The sequence below is a fragment of the Onthophagus taurus genome, chromosome 1 (assembly GCF_036711975.1).
Source record: "Onthophagus taurus isolate NC chromosome 1, IU_Otau_3.0, whole genome shotgun sequence".
NCBI classification, from domain to species: domain Eukaryota; kingdom Metazoa; phylum Arthropoda; class Insecta; order Coleoptera; family Scarabaeidae; genus Onthophagus; species Onthophagus taurus.
Genome location: NC_091966.1, coordinates 37,761,243 through 37,772,198, shown reverse-complemented (window position 1 = coordinate 37,772,198; position 10,956 = coordinate 37,761,243). Strand labels below are relative to the sequence as shown.

The following is a 10,956-nucleotide window of genomic DNA, read 5'->3' as shown; positions in this document are numbered from 1 at the left end:
CAGTCCAGATTTGATGGTTATTGGGATTATGCCAAATATAAAAAAAATCGTATCTTAAAAACTAATGGAGATATTACGACGGGATAGGAGATATTTTACAGGATATTTAATCTACTTTTATTGTGCCATAATTAATTTCTTCATTTCCATAAACCTCGTTGTTATGATTTTTTAAATACAACTGCACAGATTTGATGGTTATTGGGATTATGCCTACAATGAAAAAATCGTATCTTCAAAACTAATTGAGATATCAAGGCGAGATAACGGTCATTTTACAGGATATTTAATCTACTTTTATTGTACCATAAGTAATTTCTTCGTTTCCGTAATCTCGACTGATATGATATCTTAAATCCAACTGTGCAGATTTAATAGTTATGAATGATACAAATAATACAATCATATCTCAAGAACTCAGTGAGATATCATGACGGGATAAGAGACATTTCACAGGATATTTAATCTACTTTTATCGTGCCATAAATTATTTCTTCATTTCCATAATCCTCGTTGTTATGATTTTTTAAATACAACTGTACAGATTTGATAGTTATGAATGATATAAATAAAAAAATCGTATCTCATGAAGTAATTGAGATATCATGACGAGGTAGAGATTGTTTTATAGGATATTTACTCTACTTTTATTGTGCCATAAATTATTTCTTCATTTCCATAATCCTCGTTCTTATGATTTTTTAAATACAACTGTGCAGATTTGATGGTTATTGGGATTATGCCGAATATGAAAAAAATCGTATTCTAAAAACTAATGGAGATATTACGACGGGGTAGGGGACATTTTATAGGATATTTAATCTACTTTTATTGTGCCATAATTAATTTCTTCATTTCCATAAACCTTGTACCTAGTTATGATTATTTAAATACAATTGTGCAGATTTGATGGTTATTGGGATTACGCCTACAATGAAAAAAGCGTATCTTCAAAACTAATTGAGATATCAAGGCGAGATAACGGTCATTTTACAGGATATTTAATCTACTTTTATTGTACCATAAATAATTTCTTCGTTTCCGTAAACTCGACTGATATGATATCTTAAATCCAACTGTGCAGATTTAATAGTTATGAATGATACAAATAAAAAAATCATATCTCAAGAACTAATTGAGATGTCATGAGGGGATAAGGGGCATTTCACAGGATATTTAATCTACTTTTATCGTGCCATAAATTATTTCTTCATTTCCATAATCCTCGTTGTTATGATTTTTTAAATACAACTGTGCAGATTTGATAGTTATGAATGATATAAATAAAAAAATCGTATCTCATGAAGTAATTGAGATATCATGACGAGGTAGAGATTGTTTTATAGGATATTCACTCTACTTTTATTGTGCCATAAATTATTTCTTCATTTCCATAATCCTCGTTCTTATGATTTTTTAAATACAACTGTGCAGATTTGATGGTTATTGGGATTATGCCGAATATGAAAAAAATCGTATTCTAAAAACTAATGGAGATATTACGACGGGGTAGGGGACATTTTATAGGGTATTTAATCTACTTTTATTGTGCCATAATTAATTTCTTCATTTCCATAAACCTTGTACCTAGTTATGATTATTTAAATACAACTGTGCAGATTTGATGGTTATTGGGATTACGTCGAAAATGAAAAAAATCGTATCTTCAAAACTAATTGAGATATCAAGGCGAGATAAGGGTCAGTTTACAGGATATATAATCTACTTTTATTTTACCATAAATAATTTCTTCGTTTCCGTAAACCCGACTAATATGATATCTTAAATCCAAGTGTGCAGATTTGATAGTTATGAACGATACAAATAAAAAAATCATATCTCAAGAACTAATTGAGATATCATGACGAGGTAGAAGTTGTTTTATGGGATATTTAATCTACTTTTATTATGCCATAAATTATTTCTTCATTTCCATAATCCTAGTTGTTATGATTTTTTAAATACAACTGTGCAAATTTGATGGTTATTAGGATTATGCCGAATATGAAACAATCGAACATTTTTTACAACCACCAGGAAATTTGATAGTGTTTCGAGAGTCCTTGATAGAGCTGATGCATCAATAATAAATTTTAGACATCTTTAGATAACTTTTGCATACCATCAAAATCCTTTAAAATTTTTAAAATCCTCTTCGAAATTTAGGTAAATCGTCTAGAAATGTTTGGAAATAGTCTAAATACCGTTGATGATCCAAATGAAATACATAGATTGGACAGTCCATAAAAACCGTCAAAAATTCTTGCAATTAATATACTTGAAATATGCTTAAATATAGTAGAAAATTTCTCAGATTCTCAGGAAATACTCTGAACTAAATACCTTAAACAAGCAATTTTTGAAAATTATTAAAAAATCTTGAAACATATTAGGAAATTTTTAAGCGAACTTGAATGCCCATAAAATTCATTCACATAGGTATACACATTCCAAGAATATCTTAGAAATCTTAGCAATCATACTAAGTCCTGAAAATTAAAATTGGTGTAAATTTACTGCAAATCTTCTACATATTCTTGAAAATGTAGCGAAATTTCATATAAATCCAAATCGAGTTTTAATAAATCACAGAAACCTTTAATCAATTTTGAGAAATCCTTAAGTATATATACTATAATATTCGTGAAATCCTCAGAAAATGTTTAGAAATATGCAAAAATTTTTGAAAATTCAAATACAACTCAAGTTAACACCAAAATTCTTAGATATCACGGACACTCATTGGAAAATTATAAAAATCCACACGAATTCATGGAATAGGGAACAAATAAAAAAACATTTTAGAACTATACGATGTATTTAATACTTTACAATAAACTTTGTTATACAAATAAATGAGTTTTATTCTAAAATAATATTTTAATCGTCACTAAGCTACAACTAGTTTAATACCTTTAAATATACGATAGAAGTACCTCTATAAATAACATCCAAACAATACAACAAAATAAAGTTTCACTCAAAATATTACCGCCTACGAGTGTTATTTCACATAAACACGGATTAATTCAGCGCGCCCTCAATAGTCATACTAATTGTCATACGATAATTATATGTAAATACATCGCAAACACGGACAATGAAAATATATCGCCTGATTCGTTAGGTATAATTGGATTGTGATTTGTTTAAAATTACCTCGAAAAATAAACATTTTCATACCCCGTTTTGTATTGTTTCAATCTTGTCACATTATAGACAGAGTGAAATCAAATAAACGATTTATTGAATTAATAATTAATTTAACTGACCTGAAAACATTGAAAGACGGTTTCGAAGGACAGAAATTTCCACCAATATTTTCTAACCAATCCTGGAAAACTAATTGTGAAAAGCCCGCACCCATTTAACCCAACCTTTTTATTGTGTTTTCAGTTTTTGTATGCATCAAGATAACACGTTCATTTTACTATGTACTTGTACGTGGTCAGTCAATGGACATTAGGTAAGTGGAATAAAACACTTTTTTTTTTATTTTTAATTTAATTTTTCTTAAAATAAAGAATTAAAAAACACTTTGCAATGGAATAATACAAATACATAATCATTCATCGAGAGATATAAATCTTATCCCATACTTATTATGAGATCACCCTATTTGTCACATATACGGTGTGTCCTCAGATTCTCATATTTTTGCTGTTTTATTTATTCATAAACTAAACTATTAAAGCGTGATAAAAGATAAAAGGAATTTGATTTAGTTTTATTGTGTCATAAATAATTTCTGGGTTTATACAAACCTGGTTGATATGATGTCTTAAATTTAGCTGTGTAAGATTGATAGTTACGCAGGTTATGTTGTAATAAAAAAATCGTATCTTAAGAACTAATTTGGATATTGCAAGAAGACAGAGAATATTTTACAGGAAATTTTATCTAGCTTTATTGTTAAATCGATATAATGATTTGATTATAAAAAAAAGTATCTAAAAGACTAGTTGAGGTATTGTGCCATTTTTGTGACTTCTTAACTCTGTGCTGTGCAGATTTGATAGTTATAAAAGTAACGTTGTAAATAAGAAATAGTAGCTCAAGAACTAGTTAAGATACGTTAACGAGATAGAGGTTGTCTTATAGGAAATTTAATTTACTTTTATTGTGCAATAAATTATGTCTTCATTTCTATAAACCTAGTTGTTATGATTTCTTAAATCCAACTGTGTAGATTTGATAATTATGAATGGTATAAATAAAAAAATCGTATCTCAAGAACTAATTAAGATATCATGACAAGGTAGACGTTGTTTTATAGGATATTTAATCTACTTTTATTGTGCCATATTTAATTTCTTTACTTCCATAAACCTCGTTGTTATGATTTTTTAAATACAACTGTGCAGATTTGATGGTTATTGAGATTATACCAAATATAAAAAAAATTGTATCTTCAAAACTAATTGAGATATCGTGATGAGGTAGAGGTTGTTTTATAGGATAGTTAATGTACTTTTATCGTGCCATAAATTATTTCTTCGTTTCAATAAACCTAGTTGTTATGATTTCTTAAATCCAACTCTGCAGATTTGATAGTTATGAATGGTGTAAATAAAAAAATCGTATCTCAAGAACTAATGAAGATATCATGACGAGGTAGATGTTGTTTTATAGGATATTTAATCTACTTTTAGAGTGCCTTAATTAATTTCTTCGTTTTCATAAACCTCATTGATATGATTTTTTAAATACAACTGTGCGGATTTGATGGTTATTGGGATTATACCAAAAATTAAAAAAAAACGTACCTTCAAAATCAATACCCATAACATGACGGAATAAGGGACATTTCACAGGATATTTAATTTACTTTTATTGTGCCATAAGTTATTTCTTCATTTCCAGAAACCTGGTTGTTATGATTTTTTAAATACAACTGTGCAGATTTAATAGTTTGAATGGTACAAATAAAAAAATCGTATCTCAAGAACTAATTGAGATATTGTGATGAGGTAGAGGTTGTTTTATAGGATATTTAATCTACTTTTATTGTGCCATAATTAATTTCTTCATTTCCATAATCCTCGTTGTTATGATTTTTTAAATACAACTGTGCAGGTTTAATGGTTATTATGAATATGTCGAAAATGAAAAAAATCGTATCTTCAAAACTAATTGAGGTATCAAGGCAGGATAAGGGACATTTTACAGGATATTTAATCTAGTTTTATTGTGCCACAAATTATTTCTTCATTTTCATAAACCTAGTTGTTATGATTTCTTAAATCCAACTGTGCAGATTTGATAGTTATGAATGGTATAAATAAAAAAACCGTATCTCAAGAACTAATTGAGATATCATGACAAGGTAGAGGTTGTTTTATAGGATATTTAATCTCCTTTTATCGTGCCATAAACTATTTCTTCATTTCCATAAACCTCGTTGTTATGATTTTTTAAATACAACTGTGCAGATTTGATGGTTATTGGGATTATACCAAATATTAAAAAAATTGTATCTTCAAAACTAATTGAGATATCGTGATGAGGTAGAGGTTGTTTTATAGGATATTTAATCTACTTTTATAGTGCCATAAATTATTTCTTCGTTTCCATAAACCTAGTTGTTATGATTTCTTAAATCCAACTCTGCAGATTTGATAGTTATGAATGGTATAAATAAAAAAACCGTATCTCAAGAACTAATTAAGATATCATGACAAGGTAGAGGTTGTTCTATAGGTTATTTAATCTACTTTTATTGTGCCATATTTAATTTCTTCATTTCCATAAACCTCGTTGTTATGATTTTTTAAATACAACTGTGCAAGTTTAATGCGTATTGGGATTATGACGAAAATGAAAAAAATCGTATCTTCAAAACCAATTGAGGTATCAAGGCGGGATAAGGGACATTTTACAGGATATTTAATCTACTTTTATTGTGCCACAAATTATTTCTTCATTTTCATAAACCTAGTTGTTGTGATTTCTTGAATCCAACTGTGCAGAATTGATAGTTATGAATCATACAAATAAAAAAATCGTATTTCAAGAACTAATGGAGATATCACGACGAGGTAGAGGTTGTTTTATAAGATATTTAATCTACTGTTATTGTGCCATAAACCTGGCTGATATGATTTCTTAAATTTGGCGTTGTAGGTGTGATAGTTATGGAGGTAATGTTGTAAATGATATATTGACGAGGTGAAGTTTGTTTTATAGGAAATTTAATCTAGTTTTATATCAGCAAGATGATGGTACCACCTTACAATGAGATCATTATAACGCTATATATAATCTATGATCTACCATAGATTTCTTTAGCTATATTTTTCTTTGGGAATACATGAAACAATGATGTGACGAACGTCAAGATTGCGTCATACAACATTTTCAAGACATTAACTACAATAAAAACAAATTGATTGTGAATGTATTTTTTATATTTTATAATATAATATCCATGGACACGCTGTAGATGATTAGAAACAAGAAGAATTATGCAAAAATCGGCGACATCTCGGCATCTCACGTTCAAAATCAAATCTTGTGACTTTGGCAATTATAAAGTGTTTTTGTAGTAAACAAAAATCGTCTTGTTGATTGAGTACTGTAATCAATTTTAATAATAATAGATATAAAGTTATTAATAAAAATACACAAATAAAAATAAGAATCAAACCAGTAATATTGAGTTCGGCGCCTGAAAAATTAAGATATGATTTCTGTAAACACTTCAAATCAAGTGTATTTGATATTCATCGAAACGATATGGAAATTTTGTTGTCTTACTCACTTTTAAATTTTCTTCTTCTATCTATTTCTATGTAGACAACTGTTGATAACAATACGAATTATAGTGGGAGTATAGATTAGTATTTGTTTGAATACCGTTGAATTCAAAATGAATTACTTTTAATTTCATCTTATATACGCGAGATGTTGTTGTAATCGTATTTAAATTAATTTTAGTATTTTTCTCGCAGCAGTTAAAAGGAATGTGGTCATACACATTGCCGCAGAGTCACGAGTAACACCGACCAAGAAAAGAAAAAGAAATTATTCCTTTCGAATACGTTTCGATTGAATATTTGCCAATATAAAAAATTAATTGATTTACACTCTATGGTCGTAGTGATTTCCTTTTAGTAAACAGTTTAATTGTAAAATCATACAGTGCGGTAACGTGCAACACAGAGTAAAGATAACGGGAGAAAACTGGTGAAGCGTTTTAAAACAATTCTTAAATAGTTTGTCTTTATTATTGATTGGTTAAACAATTAAAATGTTGGAGTTAAATCCACAAAATCTTTTGACAGCATATAAAAGGTAAAAATAGATTTAATACAAAAATAAGGATTTTTTTTCTTGCGGTTATTAGGAAGTAATTCAATCATTCAACGTCATTACTTTCTTAGTAATGTTAAGGTGACTTTGGAAAATACTAGTTATACAAGATTACTTTCTATTTGCAGGCAGAATAATAACATTATTTGGGAGGAAAGTATGGATCCGAAGAAATCGATTTCTACTAAAATAACTTGGACCCATAAAATCAATGAAAATCAACGAAAAAATAATTTCAACCATAATAAACAACACATTTTCCGAAAAGGTCACGTAAATCTCGCTTTTATTGATTATGATGGGTAAGTAAGCAAAGTAATTTTTTATTATCTCACTTAAATTAAAGCTTAGTTTGTAAATCGGTAGTATTCCGGGAACCTTCCTAGCTCCTGAGTAAAACCTCGTATTTTACGGAATGCGAAGTTTTATTCGGCCGGTGCATTAAGTTCTCGAATTTACTGCAGAGGCAGCGTTCGAATATTTTATGAGAATCTATCCTGTGTATATTTTATGATAGTTTCGGTTATCTTTATTCAACTTCCCCCAGATTATGAGGGCGAAGTTTCGGCTTAAAAGTTCACTTAAAATTTACCCAAAATATCACAAGGTTCTATCTAATAACTTCTAATAAGTAAATTTAAACCCCACACTTTATTTTCACACAAAAAGGATTAATTAACATTATATTTTATCATATTCACTAATTAATTATTTAAATAAATTAAAAGAAAAGTTAAAAAAAAAATTGGCCCATGGGGGGATCGAACCCGCGACCTTCGCGTTATTAGCACGACGCTCTAACCAACTGAGCTAATGGGCCTACACTACTAATACGCACATAAAAATTTTGATATGAAATATCTACGTTATTTTCTATGAATTTTAAAAACGATTTTTTTTCACGCCAATTTTTCGATGCGGACGCGATCGGCTCGGATAATAAAATTCCCGCAAAGTGTACTTCGGGGAGCCATCGGCGGTGTCGTATACGGGGCCGTTTTTGAGAATCCCCAGGATTTATTCTTGCGCCTTCTACTTCATTACCTGCGCCGCATCTCCGTAGAAATTCTAACTTGCCAGCTGGAACATAAAAAACTAATCTCGCACCGCACTCTGGAATATTGCCGCGGACGTGGAAAAGGAGATTCTATAAAGCAGTAAAATGTACTTATAGGGGTGTGGGGTGTGGAGATGGGAAGGAAATGTAAGAAGTGAAAATAAAAGGGGTTATTTGTTGAGTTGTAATATAAATTGGGAAGTACAGTGTGTTAATTAATTATCGTACCCGACATCATCATTGCAAGTATGCAACCAACATCATAGTGCAATGCGCATCATACGTAAATCACGTATTGCAATAAAAATACTGTGATGTTGGTTGCATACTTGCAATGATGACGTCGGGTACGATAATTAATTAACACATTGTATTTACGCATTCATTTAGTATTACTTTCTTGCATATGCAAAGTATTTGCAGAGAATTTATTGTAATCGTCCAAAAACTGTATCAAGTTTTGGACTAACTCCGTGAACCTGAAGTGGCACTTAACCTGAAAGTATATCAAATGTTTTCATATAACCTTGCAGTATAAATATAGGTACACGTTTAATATGATGTATATTTATCTATAGGTGAACGTTTTGGAGCTATTCTTAGTCTATAAGTGTGAATCAAGTTAAGTTATGTAATAAAGTGTTACGTGAGGTTTATTTTTATTTATTTCTTATGATAACAATAGTCCAGTAGATAACAGCATTAACATAAGAACTACTATATAAAAGATCAAAGTGGATAATTGTTGGAGACACGTGCGCATTCAAACTGGTTTTTAATATTCATTTCAATAATCGCTGTGTACCAGAAGCTAAATCTCTGCGTCTAAACATTAACAATAGCTTCATATTTATTGAGGCAAAACAAATTATTCATGATGAAATATTAAAGTTAGGAACAGATGGAATTAGATTATGTGGTGTTGCATAAGATTGGTACACCTCTCAACAACCCCAGATATTTGGGAGATATCAGGCACTATCCTGGCCTTTCCCAACATCTCACTCATCATTTATCAACATCTGCGTTTATATCGTAACACTATAACTGATAAACATATGTCAACATCATACCTGATATTTCTCAACATGCTTTCTTATATACTTCATCGTTGATAGTATTTATTAATATCGCCTATAACAACCCTCTACACTTTCACTAATATCTTACATAATCCCTAACATCAATTAATTGTATTCTGGCATTTTTCAATATCATTAAAGACGAGATATTTCTCAACATCGTTCCTGATATTCTTGATTAACAATGATGGCCAAGCCTTCCCCAATATCGTCGACGGCATCAAAGTTATCACTGACATATTTCCACACATTGTCTTTTATCAGTTATATTTTTTTGGGGTCTCCTCTTTAGTCTTTCCAGTCTCTGTATGTACAGGCTGGTTCAAATTCGATGTCCGAATAGGCTATCTCGCAAACTATAAGAGTTAGAAAAACTGTAACTTACATGTCTCGATCTCTTTTTTTAAATAAATTCCAATGTCGAAAACCTCAAAGCGCTATCGTCTTTTGTTTTTCCTCTAGAAGGCAAAATTGAAAATATCGTAAAATCAATATCATAATTTTCGTTTTCTTAAATTTAAACAACCACTGATTATTTATTAGGCTTCGACAGGTCTATTTCTTATTGTTTTAGAATAAAGCTAAAAATAAACTTTTTTGTTAGTATTGTCGAAGAAATGAAATTTACAGTTTCCTGTAAATTACGGTACTATAGCTAAAAATTAAAAAAAACATATTTCTGCAATCCAAAACAATGCAACCCATTAAATATTTCCGTATTAACAGTTGGTGTAATAAACATAATTATTTGTTTTTAAATACCAGAAAAATAACACCCCGTAATTTACAGGAAACTGTAAATTTCATTTCTTCGACGACACTAGATTTCGGAGGCATTTAAAAATTTTATAAAAAAAATTTATTTTTAGCAATAAACCTGTCGAATTCTCTATAAAAAAGTGTCCATATAATGTCTAGTTATAATAATCAAGATAATCGCTTGCTTTTTTTACGATATTTTCAATTTTGGCCTCTAAGGGAAAAACAAAAGACGATAGCACTTTGAGGTTTTCGACATTGGAATTTATTTAAAAAAGGAAATCGGGACATGTAAGCAACTTTTTTTCTAACTCTTCCGGCCAGTTCCTTTTTTCTCTTTCCAGTCTCTTCAGTATCTTTCTTCTATTATCAGTTTCATATCAGCTTCCCTCTCTCTGCAGAGTTTCTTTTTCTTATTTCTTTTTCCAGTTTCTATTCAACTTTTCTTTCTTATTTTGAATCCCTTTTTGGTATTTCCAATCTCTGTACAATCTCTTTCCACTACTAAGAACCCCCTTCTTGTCTTTTCAGTCACTTTTCAACTTCTTCCTTCTGTAGCCAGTCTCTTTTCAGTCTCCCTTCTTCTTATCAATCATCTTTCCCTCTGTCCAGCCTAATCATTTATGTTTAACTTCTCTGTTCAGTTTCTTTCTTCTATTATCAGTCACTTTACGGTTTCCCTTCATCTGGACAGTGATTTTTTATCTCTTTCCAGTTTCTGTTCAGTGCCGTATTCTCATTTTTGTT

The 10,956-nt window shown here is 29.9% G+C and overlaps 1 non-coding gene across 1 annotated transcript; it reads right to left on the bottom strand.

The window, feature by feature from the left end:
* Positions 1 to 8,057: 8,057 nt before the first annotated feature.
* On the bottom strand, positions 8,058 to 8,131 carry TRNAI-AAU (transfer RNA isoleucine (anticodon AAU)). The gene has a single exon. It is a non-coding gene; the product is annotated as a tRNA-Ile (tRNA).
* Positions 8,132 to 10,956: the final 2,825 nt, after the last annotated feature.